We start from the raw sequence: 22500 nt of genomic DNA, 5'->3' as shown, positions 1-22500 counted from the left end.
AGTAAAGAATGTGAAGGAACATCAGATAATTCAGCGCCACAATGAACAGAGCGTCAGGCGAGTGTCAAGCAAGGTAAATAAGTGTTAGGTAAGTGATCTTCAGAAGATAGGTAACGTAAGTGAGCTTTAGGCAACTAAGGTATATTAGCGCGAATTAATCAATTGCTGGTAAGTAATGCATGTGAGTCCTAGGTAAGTAGAGTGGGTGCCAAGTAAGTAAAATATGTGAGCACCAGGTAAAGGAAGCGAGTGTAGGTAAGTAAAATATATGAGTGATGCTGAGAAAGGTAAGTACCATATGTAAGCATCAAATAAGCTACTGAAATAGACGCTGTTAAGTAAAAGATATGAGTGCCAGGTGAGTAAAGCAAGTGATTGCCAGGCGAGTAAAGCAAGTGATTGCCAAGTGAGTAAAGCAAGTGAGTGCCAGATAAGAAAAGTATGTGAGCTTTAGGTAAAGGAAATGACTGTAGGTAAGTAAAATATATGAATGCTGGTGAGGAAGGCAAGTGAGTGCCAGGAAAGTAAAATATTTGATTACCAAATAAGCAACGGATGTGGATGCTAGTAAATGAAATATCTGAGTGCCAGGTGAGTAAAGCAAGTGAGTACCAGGTAAGTAACGTATGTGAGCTCTATGTAAGGGAAGTGAGTGCGGGAAAGGAAACAATACGAGTTCCAGGTAAGTAAAGCATATGGGTGTAGGTAAGCAAAGATTGAGAGCGCCAAGTAAGACAAGAGAGGAGGATAGGAAGCGGAAATGCCGTACATAAAGTAGGCGGGGGAGGGGGGGGAGCTAAGGAAGTGGAAGCTGGTAAGTAAAATATATGAAGCCAGGTGAGTAAAGCAAGTGAGTGGCAGGTAAGTAACGTATGTGAACTCCAGGTAAGGGAACTGAGTGCGGGAAAGGAAACAATACAAGTGACAGGTAAGTAAGGGATGTGCCAAGTAAGGAAAGTGATTAGAGGTAAAAAAAAGTGTGTTAGGTAAGCAAAGTGTGAGAGCGCCAAGTAAGACAAGAGAGTGTTAGGTAGGTAAAGTATGTAAGCACCAGGAAAGTACCAGGTACATAAAGTAGGAAAAAGGGGTGGGTGGGTGGGGGAAGAGGTAGGGAAGCTAGGGAATTGAACGCTGGTAAGTAAAATAAGTATCGTATGTGAACTCCAGGTAAGGGAAGTGAATTCGGGAAAGGAAATAACACGAGTGCCAGGTAAGTAAAGCATGTGAGTGCCAAAAAGGGAAGTGATTAGAGGTGAAGTGAAAAAAAAGATGGTGACAGGTGAGTAAGGCAAGTGAGTGTTAGGTAAACAAAGTATGTGAGCGCGGAGATAAGAGAGTGATAGGTAAGTAAAGTATGTAAGCACCAGGAAAGTGCCAGGTACATAAAGTAGGCGGGGGGGGGGGGGGTTAGGAAACCAGGGAGTAGAGGCTGGTAAGTAAAATATATGAGTGCCAGGTGAGTAAAGCAAGTGAGTGCCAGGTGAGTAACGTATGTAAACTCCAGGTACGAGAAGTGAGTGCGGGAAAGGAAACAATACGAGTGTCAGGTAAGTTAAGTGAATAAAAAAAAATGGTGACAGGTGAGTAAGACAAGTGAGTTTTAGGTAAGCAAAATGTGAGAGCACCAAGTAAGACACGAGAGTGTTAGGTAAGTGAAGTATGTAAGCACCAGGAAAGTGCCAGGTAAAAAAAGTAGGCGGGGGGGGGGGGGGACGAGGGAAGTGGAGGCTGGTAAGTAAAATATATGAAGCCAGGTGAGTAAAGCAAGTGAGTGCCAGGTAAGTAACGTATGTGAACTCCAGGTAAGGGAAGTTAGTGCGGGAAAGGAAAAATACAAGTGCCAGGTAAGTAAGGGATGTGAGTACCAAGTAAGGAAAGTGATTAGGGGTAAGAAAAGAGTGAGTGTTAGGTAAGCAAAGTGTGAGAGCGCCAAGTACGACAAGAAGTGTTAGGTAGGTAAAATATGTACGCACCAGGAAAGTGCCAGGTACATAGAGTAGGAAAAAGGGGATGGGTGGGGGGGGGGGTAGGGAAGCTAGAGAATTGAACGCTGGTAAGTAAAATATATAAGTGCCATGTGAGTAAAGCAAGTGAGTGCCAGATAAGTAAAGTATGAGAGCTCCAGGTAAAGGAAGTGATTGTAGTTAAATAAAACATACGAGTGCTGGTGAGGGAGGCATGTGAGTGGCAGGAAAGTAAAGTATTTAATTACCAAATAAGCTACGGATGTGGACACTAGTAAATGAAATATATGAGTGCCAGGTGAGTAAAGCAAGTGAGTGCCAGGTAAGTATCGTATGTGAACTCCAGGTAAGGGAAGTGAATTCGGGAAAGGAAATAACACGAGTGCCAGGTAAGTAAAGCATGTGAGTGCCAAATAAGGGAAGTGATTAGAGGTAAAAAAAAAATGACTGCCAGGTCAGTAAGGCAAGTGAGTTTTAGGTAAACAAAGTATGTGAGCGCGGAGATAAGAGAGTGATAGGTAAGTAAAGTATGTAAGCACCAGGAAAGTGCCAGGTACATAAAGTAGGCGGGGGGGGGGGGGGGTATGGAAACTAGGGAAGTGGACGCTGGTAAGTAAAAAATATGAGTGCCAGGTGAGTAAAGCAAGTGAGTGCCAGGTAAGTAACGTATGTGAACTCCAGGTACGAGAAGTGAGTGCGGGAAAGGAAACCATACGAGTGCCAGGTAAGTTAAGGATGTGAGTGCCAAGTAAGTAAAGAGAATAAAAAAAAAAAATGGTGACAGGTGAGTAAGACAAGTGAGTTTTAGGTAAGCAAAGTGTGAGAGCACCTAGTAAGACAAGAGAGTGTTAGGTAAGTGAAGTATGTAAACAGCAGAAAAGTGCCAGATACAAAACGTAGGCGGGGGGGGGGGGGAGCTAAGGAAGTGGAGGCTGGTAAGTAAAATATATGAAGCGAGGTGAGTAAAGCAAGTGAGTGCCAGGTAAGTAACGTATGTGAACTCTAGGTAAGGGAAGAGAGTGCGGGAAAGAAAACAATACAATTGACAGGTAAGTAAGGGATGTGAGTGCCAAGTAAGGAAGGTGATTAGGGGTTAGAAAAAGTGAGTGTTAAGTAAGCAAAGTGTGAGAGCGCCAAGTCAGACAAGAGAGTGTTAGGTATGTATAATATATAAGTGCCAGGTGAATAAAGCAAATGAGTGCCAGACAAGTAAAGTATGAGAGCTCCAGGTAAAGGAAGTGATTGTAGGTAAGTAAAACATACGAGTGCTGGTGAGGGAGGCAGGTGAGTGGCAGGAAAGTAAAGTATTTAATTACGAAATAAGCTATGGATGTGGACACAAGTAAATGAAATATTTGAGTACCAGGTGAGTAAAGCAAGTGAGTGCCAGGTAAGTAACGTATGCGAGCTCTGGGTTAGGGAAGTGAGGGAAACAATACGAGTGCCAAGTAAGTAAAGCATATGAGTGCAAAATAAGGAAAGTGATTAGGGAAAAAAAGAGTGCTAGGTGAGTAAGACAAGTGAGTTTTAGGTAAGCAAAAGTGCAAAGTATGTAAGCAGCAGGAAAGTGCCAGGTACATAAAGTAGGCGGAGTGTGCGGGGGGGGGGGGGTACGGAAACTGGGGAAGTGGAGGCTGGTAAGTAAAATATATGAGTGCCAGGTGAGTAAAGCAAGTGAGTGCCAGATAAGTAAAGTATGTGAGCTCCAGGTAAGGAAAGTGATTGTAGTTAAGTAAAATATACGCGTACTGGTGAGGGAGGCAGGTGAGTGACAGGAATGGAAAGTGTTTAATTACCAAATAAGCTACGGATGTGGACACTAGTAAATGAAATATTTGAGTGCCAGGTGAGTAAAGCAAGTGAGTGCCAGGTAAGTATCGTATGTGAACTCCAGGTAAGGGAAGTGAATGCGGGAAAGGAAATAACACGAGTGCCAGGTAAGTAAAGCATGTGAGTGCCAAATAAGGGAAATGATTAGAGGTAAAAAAAAATGAGTGCCAGGTGAGTAAGGCAAGTGAGTTTTAGGTAAACAAAGTAAAAGAGAGTGATAGGTGAGTAAAGTATGTAAGCACCAGGAAAGTGCTAGGTACATAAAGTAGGTGGGGGGGGGGGGGGTAAGGAAACCAGGGAAGTGGACGCTGGTAATAAAATATATGAGTGCCAGGTGAGTAAAGCAAGTGAGTGCCAGGTAAGTAACGTATGTGAACTCCAGGTCGAGAAGTGAGTGCGAGAAAGGAAACCATACGAGTGCAAGGTAAGTTAAGGATGTGAGTGCCAATTAAGTAAAGTGAATAAAAAAAAATGGTGACAGGTGAGTAAGACAAGTGAGTTTTAGGTAAGCAAAGTGTGAGAGCACCAAGTAAGACAAGAGAGTGTTAGGTAAGTGAAGTATGTAAGCACCAGGAAAGTGCCAGGTACAAAAAGTAGGCGGGGGGGGGGGGGACTAGGGAAGTGGAGGCTGGTAAGTAAAATATATGAAGCCAGGTGAGTAAAGCAAGTGAGTGCCAGGTGAGTAACGTATGTGAACTCCAGGTAAGGGAAGTGAGTGCGGGAAAGGAAACAATACAAGTGCCAAGTAAGTAAGGGATGTGAGTGCCAAGTAAGGAAAGTGATTAGGGGTAAGAAAAAAGTGAGTGTTAGGTAAGCAAAGTGTGAGAGCGCCAAGTAAGACAAGAGAGTGTTAGGTGAATAAAGCAAGTGAGTGCCAGACAAAGTATGAGAGCTCCAGATAAAGGAAGTGATTGTAGGTAAGTAAAACATACGATGTGGTGAGGGAGGCAGGTGAGTGGCAAGTAAAGTATTTAATTACCAAATAAGCTACGGATGTGGACGCTAGTAAATGAAATATTTGAGTGCCAGGTGAGTAAAGCAAGTGAGTGCCAGGTAAGTATCATATGTGAACTCCAGGTAAGGGAAGGGAATGCGGGAAAGGAAATAAAACGAGTGCTAGATAAGTAAAGCATGTGAGTGCCAGGGAAATAACGTATGTGAACTCCAGGTACGAGAAGTGAGTGCGGGAAAGGAAACAATACAAGTGCCAGGTAAGTTAAGGATGTGAGTGCCAAGTAAGTAAGTTGAAAAAAAAAAAATGGTGACAGGTGAGTAAGACAAGTGAGTTTTAGGTAAGCAAAGTGTGAGAGCACCAAGTAAGACAAGAGAGTGTTAGGTAAGTGAAGTATGTAAGCACCAGGAAAGTGCCAGATACAAAAAGTAGGCGGGGGGGGGGGGGCAGGGAAGTGGAACGGAAAATATATTAGCCGAGGTGAGTAAAGCAAGTGAGTTTTAGGTAAGCAAAGAGTGCAAAGTATGTAAGCAGCAGGAAAGTGTGGGGGGGGGAGGGGTACGGAAGCTGGGGAAGTGGATGCTGGTAAGTAAAATATATGAGTGTCAGGTGAGTACTAAGTAAGATAAGAGAGTGTTAGGTAAGTAAAGTATGTAAGCAGCAGGAAAGTGTCAGGTACATAAAGTAGGCAAAGGGGGGGGGGGGGGGAGAAGGGTAGGGAAGCTAGGAAAATGGACGCTGGTAAGTAAATATATGAGCTACGGATGTGGACACTAGGAAGTGAAATATTTGAGTGCCAGGTGAGTCAAGCAAGTGAGTGCTAGGTAAGTAACATATGTGAACTCCAGGTAAGGGAAATGAGCGCGGGTAAGGAAACAATACGAGTGCCAGGTAAGTAAATGATGTAAGTGGCAAGTAAGGAAAGTAATTAGGGGTGAGAAAAAATAAGGAGTGCCAGAGTATGGCAAGTGAGTGTTAGGTAAGTAAAGTATGTAAGCACCAGGAAAGTACCAGGTACATAGAGTAGGTAAAGGGGGGGGGTGTAGGGAAGCTAGGTAAGTGGACGCTGGTAAGTAAAATATATGAGTGCTAAGTGAGTAAAGCAAGTGAGTCCCATATAAGTAAAGTATGTGAGGTCCAGGTAAGGGAAGTGACTGTAGTTAAGTAAAATATACAAATGCTGGTGAAGGAGGCAGGTGAGTTCCAGGAATGGAAAGTATTTAATTACCAAATAAGCTACGGATGTGGATGCTAGTAAAGGAAATATTTGAGTGGCAGGTGAGTAAAGCAAGTGAGTGCCAGGTAAGTAACGTATGTGAACTCCAGGTACGAGAAGTCAGTGCGGGAAAGGAAATAATAAGAATGCCAGGTAAGTTAAGGATGTGAGTGCCAAGTAAGTAAAGTGAATAAAAAAAAAAATGGTGATAGGTGAGTAAGACAAATGAGTTTTAGGTAAGCAAAGTGTGAGAGCACCAAGTAAGACAAGAGAGTGTTAGGTAAGTGAAGTATGTAAGCATGCAAAAAGTAGGCGGGATGGGGGGGGGGGGGGCTAGGAAAGTGGAGGCTGGTAAGTAAAATATATGAGTGCCCGGTGAGTAAAGCAAGTGAGTGCCAGGTAAGTATGGTATGTGAACTCCAGGTACGAGGAGTGAGTGCGGGAAAAGAAACAATACAAGTGCCAGGTAAGTTAAGGATGTGAGTGCCAAGTAAGTAAAGTGAATAAAAAAAAATGGTGACAGGTAAGTAAGACAAGTGAGTTTTAGGTAAGCAAAGTGTGAGAGCACCAAGTAAGACAAGAGAGTGTTAGGTAAGTGAAGTATGTAAGCACCAGGAAAGTGCCAGGTACAAAAAGTAGGCGGGGGGGGGGGAGCTAGGGAAGTGGATGCTGGTAAATAAAATATATGAAGCCAGGTGAGTAAAGCAAGTGAGTGGCAGGTAAGTAACGTATGTGAACTCCAGGTAAGGGAAGTGAGTGCGGGAAAGGAAACAATACAAGTGACAGGTAAGTAAGGGATGTGAGTGCCAAGTAAGGAAAGTGATTAGAGGTAAGAAAAAAGTGTGTTAGGTAAGCAAAGTGTGAGAGCGCCAAGTAAGACAAGAGAGTGTTAGGTAGGTAAAGTATGTAAGCACCAGGAAAGTACCAGGTACATAAAGTAGGAAAAAGGGGTGGGTGGATGGGGGGAAGAGGTAGGGAAGCTAGGGAATTGAACGCTGGTAAGTAAAATATATAAGTGCCAGGTGAGTAAAGCAAGTAAAGTATGAGAGCTCCAGGTAAAGGAAGTGATTGTAGGTAAGTAAAACATACGAGTGCTGTTGAGGGAGGCAGGTGAGTGGCAGGAAAGTAAAGTATTTAATTACCAAATAAGCTACGGATGTGGACAATAGTAAATGAAATATTTGAGTGCCAGGTGAGTAAAGCAAGTGAGTGCCAGGTAAGTAACGTATGTGAACTCCAGGTAAGGGAACTGAGTGCGGGAAAGGAAACAATACGAGTGCCAGGTAAGTTAAATATATGAGTGCCAAGTAAGGAAAGTGATTAGGGGTAAGAAAAAAAGTGAGTGTTAGGTAAGCAAAGTGTGAGAACGCCAAGTAAGACAAGAGAGTGTTAGGTAGGTAAAATATGTACGCACCAGGAAAGTGCCAGGTCCATAAAGTAGGAAAAGGGGGTGGGGTGGGGGGGGGGAGAGTTAGGGAAACTAGGTAAGTGGACGCTGGTAAGTAAGATATATAAATGCCAGGTGAATAAAGCAAGTGATTGCCAGACAAGTAAAATATGAGAGCTCCAGGTAAGAGAAGTGATTGTAGGTAAGTAAAACAAAGGAGTGCTGGTGAGGGAGGCAGATGAGTGGCAGGTAAGTAAAGTATTTAATTACCAAATAAGCTACGGATGTGGACACTAGTAAATGAAATATTTGAGTACCAGGTGAGCAAAGGAAGTGAGTGCCAGGTAAGTAACGTATGTGAGCTCTAGGTTAGGGAAGTGAGTGCGAGGAAGGACACAATGCGAGTGCCAAGTAAGTAACGCGTATGAGTGCAAAATAAGGAAAGTGATTAGGGGTAAAAAAAAGAAAAAAAAAGAGTGCTAGGTGACTAAGGCAAGTGAGTTTTAGGTAAGCAAAGAGTGCAAAGTATGTAAGCAGCAGGAAAGTGGCAGGTACATATAGTAGGCGGAGTGGGGGGAGGGGTACGGAAGCTAGGGAAATGGAGGCTAGTAAGTAAAATATATGAGTGTCAGGTGAGTAAGGCAAGTGAGTTTTAGGTAAGGAAAGTGTGAGAGCGCTAAGTAAGACAAGAGTGTTAGGTAAGTAAAGTATGTAAGCAGCTGGAAAGTGCCAGGTACATAAAGTAGGCAAAGGGGGGGTGGAGAAGGGGTAGGGAAGCTAGGAAAGTGGATGCTGGTAAGTAAAATATATGAGTGCCAGGTGAGTAAAGCAAGTGAGTGCCAGATAGTAAAGAATGTGAGCTTTAGGTAAGGAAAAGGATTTTAGTTCAGTAAAATATATGTGCTGGTGTGGGAAGCAGGTAAGTAAAGTATTTAATTACCAAATAAGCTACGGATGTGGACACTAGTAAGTGAAATATTTGAGTGGCAGGTGAGTAAAGTAAGTGAGTGCCAGGTAAGTAACATATGTGAACTCCAGGTAAGGGAAATGAGTGCGGGCAAGGAAACAATACGAGTGCCAGGTAAGTAAATGATGTAAGTGGCAAGTAAGGAAAGTAATTAGGGGTGAGAAAAAATAAGGAGTGCCAGAGTATGGCAAGTGAGTGTTAGGTAAGTAAAGTATGTAAGCACCGGGTAAGTACCAGGTACATAGAATAGGTAAAAGGGGGGGGGGTGTAGGGAAGCTAGGTAAGTGAACGCTGGTAAGTAAGATATATGAGTGCCAGGTGAGTAAAGCAAGTGAGTGCCAGATAAGTAAAGAATGTGAGTTCCAGGTAAGGGAAGTGATTGTAGTTAAGTAAAACATACGAGTGCTGGTGAGGGAGGCATGTGAGTGGCAGGAAAGTAAAGTATTTAATTACCAAATAAACTACGGATGTGGACGCTAGTAGGTGAAATATTTGAGTGCCAGGTGAGCAAAGCAAGTGAGTGCCAGGTAAGTATCGTATGTGAACTCCAGGTAAGGGAAGTGAATGCGGGAAAGGAAATAACACGAGTGCCAGATAAGTAAAGCATGTGAGTGCCAAATAAGGGAAGTGATTAGAGGTAAAAAAAAAAAAAATGAGTGCCAGGTGAGTAAGGCAAGTGAGTTTTAGGTAAACAATATATGTGAGCGCCAAGATAAGAGAGTGAGAGGTAAGTAAAGTATGTAAGCAGCAGGAAAGTGCCAGGTACATAAAGTAGGCGGGGGGGGGGGGGTATGGAAACCAGGGAAGTGGACGCTGGTAAGTAAAATATATGAGTGCCAAGTGAGTAAAGCAAGTGAGTGCCAGGTAAATAACGTATGTGAACTCCAGGTACGAGAAGTTAGTGCGGGAAAGGAAACAATACGAGTGTCAGGTAAATTAAGGATGTGAGTGCCAAGTAAGTAAAGTGAAAAAAAAAAAATGGTGACAGGTGAGTAAGAAGAGTGAGTTTTAGGTAAGCAAAGTGTGAGAACACCAAGTAAGACAAGAGAGTATTAGGCAAGTAAAGTATGTAAGCACCAGGAAAGTACCAGGTACATAGAGTAAGTAAAGGGGGGAGGGGGTAGGGAAGCTAGGTAAGTGGACGCTGGTATGTAAAATATATGAGTGCCAGGTGAGTAAAGAAAGTGAGTGCCAGATAAGTAATGAATGTGAGTTCCAGGTAAGGGAAGTGATTGTAGTTAAGAAAAACATACAAGTGCTGGTGAGGGAGGCAGGTGAGTGGCAGGAAAGTAAAGTATTTAATTACAAAATAAGATACGGATGTGGACGCTAGTAGGTGAAATATTTGAGTGCCAGGTGAGTAAAGCAAGTGAGTGCCAGGTAAGTATCGTACTCCAGGTAAAGGAAGTGAATGCGGGAAAGGAAATAACACGAGTGCCAGGTAAGTAAAACATGTGAGTGCCAAATAAGGGAAGTGATTAGAGGTAAAAAAAAATGAGTGCCAGGTGAGTAAGGCAAGTGAATTTTAGGTAAACAAAGTATGTGAGCGCCAAGATAAGAGAGTGATAGGTAAGTAAAGTATGTAAGCACCAGGAAAGTGCCAGGTACAAAAGTGGCGGGGGGGGGGGTATGGAAACCAGGGAGTGGACGCTGTAAGTAAAATATATGAGTGCCCGGTGAGTAAAGCAAGTGAGTGCCAGGTAAGTAACGTATATGAACTCCAGGTACGAGAAGTGAGTGCGGGAAAGGAAACAATACGAGTGCCAGGTAAGTTAAGATGTGAGTGCCAAGTAAGTAAAGTGAATAAAAAAAAATGGTGACAGGTGAGTAAGACAAGTGAGTTTTAGGTAAGCAAAGTGTGAGAGCACCAAGTAAGACAAGAGAGTGTTAGGTAAGTGAAGTATGTAAGCAGCAGGAAAGTGCCAGGTACAAAAGTAGGCGGGGGGGGGGGGACAGGGAAGTGGAGGCTGGTAAGTAAAACATATGAAGCCAGGTGAGTAAAGCAAGTGAGTGCCACGTAAGTAACGTATGTGAACTCCAGGTAAGGGAAGTGAGTGCGGGAAAGGAAACAATACAAGTGACAGGTAAGTAAGGGATGTGATTGTCAAGTAAGGAAAGTGATTAGGGGTAAGAAAAAGTGAGTGTTAGGTAAGCAAAGTGTGAGAGCGCCAAGTAAGACAAGAGAGTGTTAGGTAGGTAAAATATGTACGCACCAGGAAAAAAGGAAAAAGGGGGGGGGGGGGGGGGTAGGGAAGCTAGGGAATTGAACGCTGGTAAGTAAAATATATAAGTGCCATGTGAGTAAAGCAAGTGAGGGCCAGATAAGTAAAGTATGAGAGCTCCAGGTAAGGAAGTGATTGTAGTTAAGTAAAACATACGAGTACTGGTGAGGGAGGCAGGTGAGTGGCAGGAAAGTAAAGTATTTAATTACTAAATAAGCTATGGATGGGGACACTAGTAAATGAAATATTTGAGTGCCAGGTGAGTAAAGCAAGTGAGTGCCAGGTAAGTATCGTATGTGAACTCCAGGTAAGGGAAGTGAATTCGGGAAAGGAAATAACACGAGTGCCAGGTAAGTAAAGCATGTGAGTGCCAAATAAGGAAAGTGATTAGAAGTAAAAAAAAAAAAAAATGAGTGCAGGTCAGTAAGACAAGTGAGTTTTAGGTAAACAAAGTATGTGAGCGCCAAGATAAGAGAGTGATAGGTAAGTAAAGTATGTAAGCACCAGGAAAGTGCCAGGTACATAAAGTAGGCGGGGGGGGGGGGGGGTATGGAAACCAGGGAAGTGGACGCTGGTAAGTAAAATATATGAGTGCCCGGTGAGTAAAGCAAGTGAGTGCCATGTAAGTAACGTATGTGAACTCCAGGTACGAGAAGTGAGTGCGGGAAAGGAAACAATACGAGCGCCAGGTAAGTTAAGGATGTGAGTGCGAAAGTAAGTAAAGTGAATAAAAAAAAAAAAAATGGTGACAGGTGAGTAAGACAAGTGAGTTTTAGGTAAGCAAAGTGTGAGAGCACCAAGAAAGACAAGAGAATGTTAGGTAAGTGAAGTATGTAAGCACCAGGAAAGTGCCAGGTACAAAAGTAGGCGGGGGGGGGGGGGAGTAGGGAAGGGAGGCTGGTAACATAGAAGCCAGGGAGTAAAGCAAGTGAGCCCCCGTAAGTAACGTAGTGAAACCCGGGAAGGGGGGTGAGTGCGGGGAAAAGGAAAATACAAGTGCAGGGAAAGTAGGGGTGTGATTTTCAATAAGGAAAGTGATTAGGGGTAAAAAAAGGGTGTTGTAAACAAGTGTGAGAGCGCCAAAATAAGACAAAGAGGTTTGGTAGGTAAAAAATTTTCGCACCCGGGAAAATACCCGGGACATAAAATAAAAAAGGGGATGGGGGGGGGGGGGAGGGGAAACTAGGGAATTGAACGCTGGTAAATAAAAATATAGTGCCATGTGAGTAAAACAAGTGAGGCCAATAAGTAAAAATATGAGGCTCCAGGTAAAGGGAAGTGATTGTAGTTAAATAAAAAATACGAGTACTGGAGGGAGGCAGGTGAGTGGCAGGAAAGTAAAATTTAATTTCTAAAAAGCTATGGAGGGGGCAAGTAATGAAAAAATTTTTAGGCAAGTGAGTAAAGCAAGGGGGTGCCAGGTAAGTAGTTGTGAACCGGTAAGGGAAGTGAATTGGGAAAGGAAAAACCGATGCCAGGTAAGTAAGCTGTGAGTGCCAAAAAAGGAAAGTGATTGAATAAAAAAAAAAAAAAAGGGAGGCAGTAAGAAAAGTGAGTTTTAGGGAAAAAGTATTGAGGCAGAAAGAGGGATAGGGAAGTAAATATGTAAGACAGGAATTTCCAGGTACATAAATGGCGGGGGGGGGGGGGGGGGGGAAAAAGGGAAGTGGGGGCTGGAAGTAAAATAATGAGTGCCGGGGTAAAACATGAGTGCCATGTAAGTAACGTATGTGAACTCCAGGTACGAGAAGTGAGTGCGGGAAAGGAAACAATACGAGCGCCAGGTAAGTTAAGGATGTGAGTGCAAGTAAGTAAAGTGAATAAAAAAAAAAAAAAATGGTGACAGGTGAGTAAGACAAGTGAGTTTTAGGTAAGCAAAGTGTGAGAGCACCAAGAAAGACAAGTGAATGTTAGGGAAGTGAAGTATGTAAGCACCAGGAAAGTGACAGGTACAAAAAGTAGGCGGGGGGGGGGGGGGGAGCTAGGGAAGTGGAGGCTGGTAAGTAAAATATATGAAGCCAGGTGAGTAAAGCAAGTGAGTGCCAGGTAAGTAATGTATGTGAACTCCAGGTAAGGGAAGTGAGTGCGGGAAAGGAAACAATACAAGTGACAGGTAAGTAAGGGATGTGAGTGCCAAGTAAGGAAAGCGATTAGAGGTAAGAAAAAAGTGTGTTAGTTAAGCAAAGTGTGAGAGCGCAAGCAAGACAAAAGAGTGTTAGGTAGGTAAAGTATGTAAGCACCAGGAAAGTACGGGGAACATAAAGTAGGAAAAAGGGGTGGGTGGGTGCGGGGAAGAAGTAGGGAAGCAAGGGAATTGAACGTTGGTAAATAAAATATATAAGTGCCAGGTGAATAAAGGAAGTGAGTGCCAGGTAAGTATCTATGTGAACTCCAGGTAAGGGAAGTGAATGCGGGAAAGGAAATAATACGAGTGCCAGATAAGTAAAGCATAAGTAAAGTGATTAGGGGTAAAAAAAATGAGTGCCAGGTGAGTAAGGCAAGTGAGTTTTAGGTAAACAAAGTATGTGAGCGCAAAGATAAGAGAGTGATAGGTAAGTAAAGTATGTAAGCACCAGGAAAGTGCCAGGTACAAAAAGTAGGCGGGGGGGGGGGGGAGAGCTAGGGAAGTGGAGGCTGGTAAGTAAAATATATGAAGCCAGGTGAGTAAAGCAAGTGAGTGCCAGGTAAGTAACTTATGTGAACTCCAGGTAAGGGAAAGCGGGAAAGGAAACAATACAAATGCCAGGTAAGTAAGGGATGTGCCAAGTAAGGAAAGTGATTAGAGGTAAGAAAAAAGTGTGTTAGGTAAGCAAAGTGTGAGAGCACCAAGTAAGAAAAGAGAGTGTTAGGTAAGTGAAGTGTGTAAGCACCAGGAGAGTGCCAGGTACAAAAAGTAGGCGGGGGAGAGGGGCTAGGGAAATGGAGGCTGGTAAGTAAAGTATATGAAGCCAGGTGAGTAAAGCAAGTGAGTGCCAGGTAAGTAACGTATGTGAACTCCAGTTAAGAGAAGTGAGTGCGGGAAAGGAAACAACAAGTGCCAGGTAAGTAAGGGATGTGCCAAGTAAGGAAAGTGATTAGAGATAAGAAAAAAGTGTGTTATGTAAGCAAAATGTGAGAGCGCCGAGTAAGACAAGAGAGTGTTGGGCAGGTAAAGTATGTAAGCACCAGGAAAGTACCAGGTACATAAAATAGGAAAAAGGGGTGGGTGGGTTGGGGGGAAGAGGTAGGGAAGCAAGGGAATTGAACGCTGGTAAGTAAAATATATGAGTGCCAGGTGAATAAAGCAAGTGAGTGCCAGACAAAGTATGAGAGCTCCAGATAAAGGAAATGATTGTAGGGAAAATAAAAAATACGAATGTTGGGAGGGAGGCAGGTGAGGGCAAGTAAAGTATTTTAAATTTCCAAATAACTACGGATGGGCGTTTTGTAAAAAAAAATTTTAGTGCAGGTGAAGTAAAGCAAGTTATGCCAGGTAAGTACGATGTGAACTCTAGGTGGGGAAGTGAATGGGGAAAGGGAAATAACACGAGTGCCAGAAAAGTAAAACATGTGAGTGCCAATAAGGGATGTGTTGAGGGAAAAAAAAATGAATGCCAGGTGGGTAAGGCAAAGGTGATTTTTGGGAAACAAAGTATGTGGCGGCAAAATAGAGATTTATTGGGAAGTAAAGTATGTAAGCACCAGGAGAGTGCCAGGACATAAAGTAGGCGGGGGGGGGGGGGGGTGGAAACCAGGGGGTGGGCGTGATAAATAAAAAAATATGGGCCCCGGGGAGTAAAGTAAGTGAGTGCCCGGTAAGTAACGTAGGAACTCAGGTAAGGGAAGTGAGTGCGGGAAAGGAAACAATCAAGGCCCGGTAAGAAGAGATGTAGTGCCCAAATAAGGGGAAAATGATTAGATGTAAGAAAAAAAAATGTGTTAGGTAAGCAAAGGTGAGAGCGCCCAAATAAGCAAAAAGAGGTTTGGAGGTAAGGGAGTAAGCACCAGAAAGTACCATTACAAAAAAATAGGAAAAAGGGGTGGGTAGGTGGAGGTAAGAGGTAGGGAAGCTAGGGAATTGAACGATGGTAAGTAAAATATATAAGTGCCAGGTAAATAAAGCAAGTGAGTGCCAGGTAAATAAAGTAAGTGAGTGCCAGACAAGTAAAGTATGAGAGCTCCAGGTAAAAGGGAAGTGATGTAGGTAAGTAAAACTCGGTGTGGTGAGGGGGGCAGGGAGGGAGGGGAAAATAAAATATTTATTACGAAATAAGCTACCGATGTGGAAGCTAGTAAAGAAATATTTTAGTGCCCGGGAGTAAAGGAAGTGAGTGCGGAAGTATCGTATGTGAATCAAGGTAAGGGAAGTGAATGCGGGAAAAAGGAAATAACACCCCTGCCAGATAATTTAAAACAGGGTGCAAAAAGGGGGAAGTGATTAGGGGTAAAAAAAAAAGAGTGCCAGGTGAGTAAGATACGAGAGTGATAGGTACGTAAAGTATGTAAGCACCAGGACAGTGCCAGGTACATAAAGTAGGCAGGGGGGGGGGGGGTATGGGAAAATAGGGAAATGGACGCTGGTAAGTGAAAAAAATAGAGGCCGGGAGTAAACAAGTGAGTGCCAGGGAAATAACGGGGGGGGTAGGAAACCCGGGAAATGCGGGGTAAGAAAAAAAAAAGAGTGCAGGGAGTAAAAAGTGAGTGCCAGGTAAGTAACGTATTTTAACTCAGGTATGAGAAATGAGTGCGGGAAAGGGAGTAAAAGGAATAAAATAAAAAAGGTGACGGTGCAAATGAGTTTTAGGTAAGCAAAGTGTGAGAGCCCCCCAAAAAATAAACAAGAGAGGTTTGGAAGGAAGTATGTAAGAGAGGAAAGGCCCGATACATAAAATAGGGGGGGGGGGGAGTAAGGAAGTGGGGGGTAAAATAAAGTATATGAAACGGTGAGTAAAAACAAGTGAGGGCAGGTAAGTAAGTATTTGGGGAAATGTAGGTAAGGGAAGAGAGGCGGGAAAAAAAACAAAAAATGAAGGTAAGTAGGGGTGTGAGTGCCAGTAAGGAAAGTAAGGGGTTAAAAAAAAGTGAGTGTTAGGTAAGCAAAGTGTGAGGGGGCCAAGTAAGACAAGAGAGGTTAGGAGGTAAAGTATTAACATAGGAAAAATGCCAGGTACAAAAGAGGAAAAAAGGGGGTGGGGGGGGGTGGGGGAGGGAAGCAAGGGAAATTTAATGTTAAGTAAAAATAATAAGGCCAGGTGAATAAAGCAAAGAGTGCCAGGGAAAGGGAAGTTGAGAGCTCAGGTAAAGGAATGATTTTAGGTAAAAAAAAATACGAGTGTGGTGTGGGGGGAGGTGGTGGCAGGAAAGTAAAATATTTAATTAAGAAATAAGCTATGGATGTGGACACAAGTAAATGAAGTATTTGAGTACCAGGTGAGTAAAGCAAGTGGGCCAGGTAGTAACGGGATGGAGCTTGGGTTTGGGGAAATGAGGGAAACAATAGAGTGCCAAGAAGTAAAGATATGAGTTTAAAATAAGGAAAATGATTGGGAAAAAAAAAAGTGTAGGTGATAAAACAAGGGAGTTTTGGGAAACAAAAAAATGCAAAGATGTAAGCAGCAGGAAAATGCCAGGACAAAAGTAGGCGGAGTGTGCGGGGGGGGGGGGGGGGGGGGTACGGAAATGGGGGAAATGGGGGTGGTAAGTAAATATATGAGTGCCAGGGAGTAAAGCAATTTGGGGCCAGCAGGGAAAGTAAAGTTGTGAGCTCCCCGGTAAGGAAAGTGATGTAGTTTAAATAAAATTTAAAGCGTATGGTGAGGGAGGGAGGGAGTGCAGGTATGGAAAGGTTTAATTACCCAAAAAAACGGATGTGGACACAGTAATGAAATATTTGAGTGCCAGGGAGTAAAGCAAGTGAGTGCCAGGTAAGTATCGTATGTGAACTCCAGGAAGGGGAAATGAAGCGGGAAAGGAAATAAAGAGTCCCGGAAGTAAAGCATGGAGTGCCAAATAAGGAAATGATTTTGAGGGAAAAAAAAATGAGTGCCAGGTGAAAAAGGCAAGTGAGTTTTAGGTAAACAAAGTAAAAGAGAGTGATAAGTGAGTAAAGTATGTAAGCACCAGGAAAATGCTAGGTACATAAAGTAGGTGTGTGTGGGGGGGGGGGGGGGAAAGGAAACCAGGGAAGTGGACGCTGGTAAAAATATTGAGTGCCAGGTGAGTAAAGCAAGTTAGTGCCAGGTGAGTAAAGTATGCGAACACCAGGTCGAGAAGTGAAGTGCGAGAAAGGAAATACGAGTGCAAATAGTTAAGGAGTGAGTGCCAATAAGTAAAGTGTATTAAAAAAAAAAGGTGACAGGTGAGTAAGGACAAGTGAGTTTTTTGGTAAAGCAAAGTGTGAGAACACCAAGTAAGACAAGAGAGTGTTAGGTAAGTGAAGTATGTAAGCACCAGGAAAGTGCCAGGTACAAAAAGTAGGCGGGGGGGGGGGGGGAATGGAAACCAGGGAAGTGGACGCTGGTAAGTAAAATGTATGAGTGCCCGGTGAGTAAAGCAAGTGAGTGCCAGGTAAATAACGTATGTGAACTCCAGGTACGAGAAGTGAGTGCGGGAAAGGAAACAATAAAGTAAAGTGAATAAAAAAAAATGGTGACAGGTGAGTAAGACAAGTGAGTTTTAGGTAAGCAAAGTGTGAGAGTACCAAGTAAGACAAGAGAGTGTTAGGTAAGTGAAGTATGTAAGCACCAGGAAAGGGAAAAAGGGGGGGGAATGGAGGCTGGTAAGTAAAATATATGAGTGCCCGGAGAGTAAAGCAAGTGAGTGCCAGGTAAGTAACGTATGTGAACGCCAGGTACGAGAAGTGAGTGCGGGAAAGGAAACCATACGAGTGCCAGGTAAGTTAAGTATGTGAGTAAGTAAAGTTAATAATAAAAAATGGTGACAGGTGAGCAAGACAAGTGAGTTTTAGGTAAGCAAAGTGTGAGAGCACCAAGTAAGACAAGAGAGTGTTAGGTAAATGAAGTATGTAAGCAGCAGGAAAGTGCCTGGTACAAAAATTAGGCAGGGAGGGGGGGGGGCAGGGAAATGGAGGCTGGTAAGTAAAATATATGAGTGAAAAAAAAAATTGTGACAGGTGAGTAAGACAAGTGAGTTTTAGGTAAGCAAAGTGTGAGAACACTAAGTAAAACAAGAGAGTGTTAGGTAAATGAACTATGTAAGCATGCAAAAAGTAGGCGGGGGTGGGGGGGCTAGGTAAGTGGAGGCTATTAAGTAAAATATATGAAGCCAGGTGAGTAAAGCAAGTGAGTGCCAGGTGAGTAACGTATGTGAACTCCAGGTAAGGGAAGTGAGTGTGGGAAAGGAAACAATACAAGTGCCAAGTAAGTAAGGATGTGAGTGCCAAGTAAGGAAAGTGATTAGGGGTAAGAAAAAAGTGAGTGTTAGGTAAGCAAAGTGTGAGAGCGCCAAGTAAGACAAGAGAGTGTAGGTAGGTAAAGTATGTACGCCCCAGGAAAGTTCCAGGTACATAAAGTAGGAAAAGGGGGATGGGTGGGGGGGAAGGGGTAGGGAAGCTAGGGAATTGAACGCTGGTAACTAAAATATATAAGTTCCATGTGAGTAAAGCAAGTGAGTGCCAGATAAGTAAAGTATGTGAGCTCCAGGTAAGGGAAGTGATTGTAATTAAGTAAAATATACGAGTGCTGGTGAGGGAGGCAGGTGAGTGGCAGGAAAGTAAAGTGTTTAATTACCAAATAAGCTACGAATGTGGACGCTAGTAAATTATATATTTGAGTGCCAGGTGAGTAAAGCAAGTGAGTGCCAGGTAAGTATCGTATGTGAACTCCAGGTAAGGGAAGTGAATGCAGGAAAGGAAATAACACGAGTGCCAGATAAGTAAAGCATGTGAGTGCCAAATAAGGGAAGTGATTTGGGGTAAAAAAAAAAATAGTGCCAGGTGAGTAAGGTAAGTGAGTTTTTGGTAAACAAAGTATGTGAGCGCCAAGATACGAGAGTGATAGGTAAGTAAAGTATGTAAGCACAAGGAAAGTGCCAGGTACATAAAGTAGCCGGGGGGGGGGGGGTATGGAAACTAGGAAAGTGGACGCTGGTAAGTAAAATATATGAGTGCCAGGTGAGTAAAGCAAGTGAGTGTCAGGTAAGTAACGTATGTGAACTCTAGGTACGAGAAGTGAGTGTGGGAAAGGAAACAATACAAGTGCAAGGTAAGTTAAGGATGTGAGTGCCAAGTAAGTAAAGTGAATAAAAAAATGATGACAGGTAAGTAAGACAAGTGAGATTTAGGTAAGCAAAGTGTGAGAACACCAAGTAAGAGAAGAGATTGTTAGGTAAGTGAAGTATGTAAGCAGCAGGAAAGTGCCTGGTACAAAAAGTAGGCGGGGGGGGGGGGAGCTAGGGAAGTGGAAGCTGGTAAATAAAATACATGAAGCCAGGTGAGTAAAGGAAGTGAGTGGCAGGCAAGTAACGTATGTGAACTCTAGGTAAGGGAAGTGAGTGCGGGAAAGGAAACAATACAAGTGACAGGTAAGTAAGGGATGTGAGTGCCAAGTAAGGAAAGTGATTAGAGGTAAGAAAAAGTGTGTTAGGTAAACAAAGTGTGAGAGCGCCAAGTAAGACAAGAGAGTGTTAGGTAGGTAAAGTATGTAAGCACCAGGAAAGTACCAGGTACATAAAGTAAGAAACGGGTGGGTGGGTGGGGGGAAGAGGTAGGGAAGCTAGGGAAATTGAACGCTGGTAAGTAAATATATATATAAGTGCCAGGTGAATAAAGCAAGTGAATGCCAGACAAGTAAAGTATGAGAGCTCCAGGTAAAGGAAGTGATTGTAGTAAGTAAAACATACGAGTGTTGGTGAGGGAGGCAGGTGAGTGGCAGGAAAGTAAAAGTATTTAATTACCAAATAAGCTACGGATGTGGGCGCTAGTAAATGAAATATTTGAGTGGCAAGTGAGTAAAGCAAGTGAGTGCCAGGTAAGTAACGTATGCGAGCTCTAGGTTAGGGAAGTGAGGGAAACAATACGAGTGCCAAGTAAGTAAAGCATGGTGCAAATAAGGAAAGTGATTAGGAAAAAAAGGAGTGCTAGGTGAGTAAGGCAAGTGAGTTTTAGGTAAGCAAAGAGTGAAAAAAAAAAAATATGTAAGCATCAGGAAAGTGCCAGGTACATCAAGTAGGCGGAGTGGGGGGGGGGGGGGGGGTTACGGAAGTGGGAATGGGACGTAGTAAGTAAAATATAGAGTGTCAGGTGAGTAAGGGAAGTGAGTTTTAGGTAAGAAAAGTGTGAGAGCTCAAGTAAACAAAGAGAGTGTTAGGTAAGAAAGTAGTAACAGTGGAAAATGCCAGGTAATAAAGTAGGCAAAGGGGGGGGGGAGTGGATGCTGTAAAGGGGAAATAATGAGTGCCAGATGAATAAAACAAGTGAGTGCAAGATAAAGTAAAAGAATGTGGTTTAGGTAGGAAAAGAATGTAGTTTAAATAAAAAAATAGTGCTGGTGAGGAGGCAGGTGAGTGCCAGGAAAATAAAGTATTTAATTACCAAATAAGCTACGGATGTGGACGCTAGTAAGTGAAATATTTGAGTGCCAGGTGAGTATTGTATACCAGGTAAGGGAAGTGAATGCGGGAAATAATATGTGCCAAATAAGGGAAGTGATTAGAGGTAAAAAAATGAGTGCCAGGTGAGTTTTAGGTAAACAAAGTATAAGAGAGTGATAGGTAAGTAAAGTATGTGAACTCCAGGTACGAGAAGTGAGTGCGGGAAAGGAAACCATACGAGTGCCAGGTAAGTTAAGGATGTGAGTGCCAAGTAAGTAAAGTGAATAAAAAAAAATGGTGACAGGTGAGTAAAGCAAGTGAGTGCCAGGTAAGTAACGTATGTGAACTCCAGGTAAGGGAGGTGAGTGCAGGAAAGGAAATAATACAAGTGCCAAGTAAGTAAGGGATGTGAGTGCCAAGTAAGGAAAGTGATTAGGGGTAAGAAAAAAGTGAGTGTTAGGTAAGCAAAGTGTGAGAGCGCCAAGTAAGACAAGAGAGTGTTAGGTAGGTAAAATATGTACGCACCAGGAAAGTGCCAGGTACATAAAGTAAGAAAAGGGGGATGGTGGGGGGGAGGGGTAGGGAAGCTAGGGAAGTGAACGCTGGTAAGTAAAATATATAAGTGCCAGGTGAATAAAGCAAGTGAGTGCCAGACAAGTAAAGTATGAGAGCTCCAGGTAAAGGGAAGTGATTGTAGGTAAGTAAAACATACGAGTGCTGGTGAGGGAGGCAGGTGAGTGGCAGGAAAGTAAAGTATTTAATTACCAAATAAGCTACGGATGTGGACACTAGTAAATGAAATATTTGAGTGCCAGGTGAGTAAAGCAAGTGAGTGCCAGGTAAGTAACGTATGTGAGCTCTAGGTTAGGGAAGTGAGTGCGAGGAAGGAAACAATGCGATTGCCAAGTAAGTAACGCGTATGAGTGCAAAATAAGGAAAGTGATTAGGGGTAAGGTGAGTAAGGCAAGTGAGTTTTAGGTAAGAAAGAGTGCAAAGTATGTAAGCAGCAGGAAAGTGCCAGGTACATCAAGTAGGCGGAGTGGGGGGGGGGGGGGAGTACGGAAGCTAGGGAAGTGGAGGCTAGTAAGTAAAATATATGAGTGTCAGGTGAGTAAGGCAAGTGAGTTTTAGGTAAGCAAAGTGTGAGAGCGCTAAGTAAGACAAGAGTGTTAGGTAAGTAAAGTATGTAAGCAGCAGGAAAGTGCCAGGTACATAAAGTAGGCAAAGGGGGAGAGGAGAGAAGGGGTAGGGAAGCTAGGAAAATGGACGCTGGTAAATAAAATATATCAGTCCCAGGTGAGTAAAGCAAGTGAGTGCCAGATAAGTAAAGAATGTGAGCTTTAGGTAAGGAAAAGGATTGTAGTTAAGGTAAATATATGTGCTGGTGAGGGAGGCAGGTAAGTAAAAAAGTATTTAATTACCAAATAAGCTACGGATTGGGACACTAGTAAGTGAAATATTTGAGTGGCAGGTGAGTAAAGCAAGTGAGTGCCAGGTAAGTAACATATGTGAACTCCAGGTAAGGGAAATGAGTGCGGGTAAGGAAACAATACGAGTGCCAGGTAAGTAAAGGATGTAAGTGCAAGTAAGGAAAGTAATTAGGGGTGAAAAAAATAAGGAGTGCCAGAGTATGGCAAGTGAGTGTTAGGTAAGTAAAGTATGTAAGCACCAGGAAAGTAACAGTGGGCGCTGGTAAGTAAAATATATGAGTGCCAGGTGAGTAAAGCAAGTGAGTGCCAGATAAGTAAAGTATGTGAGGTCCAGGTAAGGGAAGTGATTGTAGTTAAGTAAAATATACGAGTGCTGGTGAGGGAGGCAGGTGAGTGCCAGGAATGGAAAGTATTTAATTACCAAATAAGCTACGGATGTGGATGCTAGTAAAGGAAATATTTGAGTGCCAGGTGAGTAAAACAAGTGAGTGCCAGGTAAGTATCGTATGTGAACTCCAGGTAAGGGAAGTGAATGCGGGAAAGGAAATAACACGAGTGCCAGATAAGTAAAGCATGTGAGTGCCAAATAAGGGAAGTGATTAGGGGTAAAAAAAAAGAGTGCCAGGTGAGTAAGGCAATTGAGTTTTAGGTAAACAAGGTATGTGAGCGCCAAGTAAGACAAGAGAGTGTTAGGTAAGTGAAGTATGTAAGCAGCAGGAAAGTGCCAGGTACATAAAGTAGGCGGGGGGGGGGGGGGGGGGAAGCTAGGTAAGTGGACGCTGGTAATTAAAATATATGAGTGTCAGGTGAGTAAAGCAAGTTAGTGCCAGGTAAGTGACTTATGTGAACTCTAGGTAAGGGAAGTAAGTGCGGGGAAAAAATGAGTACCAGGTGGGTGAGTAAGGCAAGTGAGTTTTAGGTAAGCAAAGTGTGAGAGTGCCAAGTAAGACAAAAGAGTGTTAGGTAAGTAAAGTATGTATGCGCCGGGAAGGTGCCAGGTACAT

The 22500-nt window shown here is 43.1% G+C and overlaps 1 protein-coding gene across 1 annotated transcript in view; it reads right to left on the bottom strand.

The window, feature by feature from the left end:
- The window catches only part of LOC119574084 (receptor-type tyrosine-protein phosphatase S-like), a 34514-nt gene that overhangs the window by 6217 nt on the left and 5797 nt on the right, over window positions 1–22500 (bottom strand). The gene's annotated exons all lie outside the window — the stretch shown is intronic.

The sequence above is a fragment of the Penaeus monodon genome, chromosome 6 (genome assembly GCF_015228065.2).
Source record: "Penaeus monodon isolate SGIC_2016 chromosome 6, NSTDA_Pmon_1, whole genome shotgun sequence".
Lineage (NCBI taxonomy): Eukaryota > Metazoa > Arthropoda > Malacostraca > Decapoda > Penaeidae > Penaeus > Penaeus monodon.
Note: the sequence above shows the minus strand (reverse complement) of the source record. Positions and strands in the feature narration are given on the sequence as shown.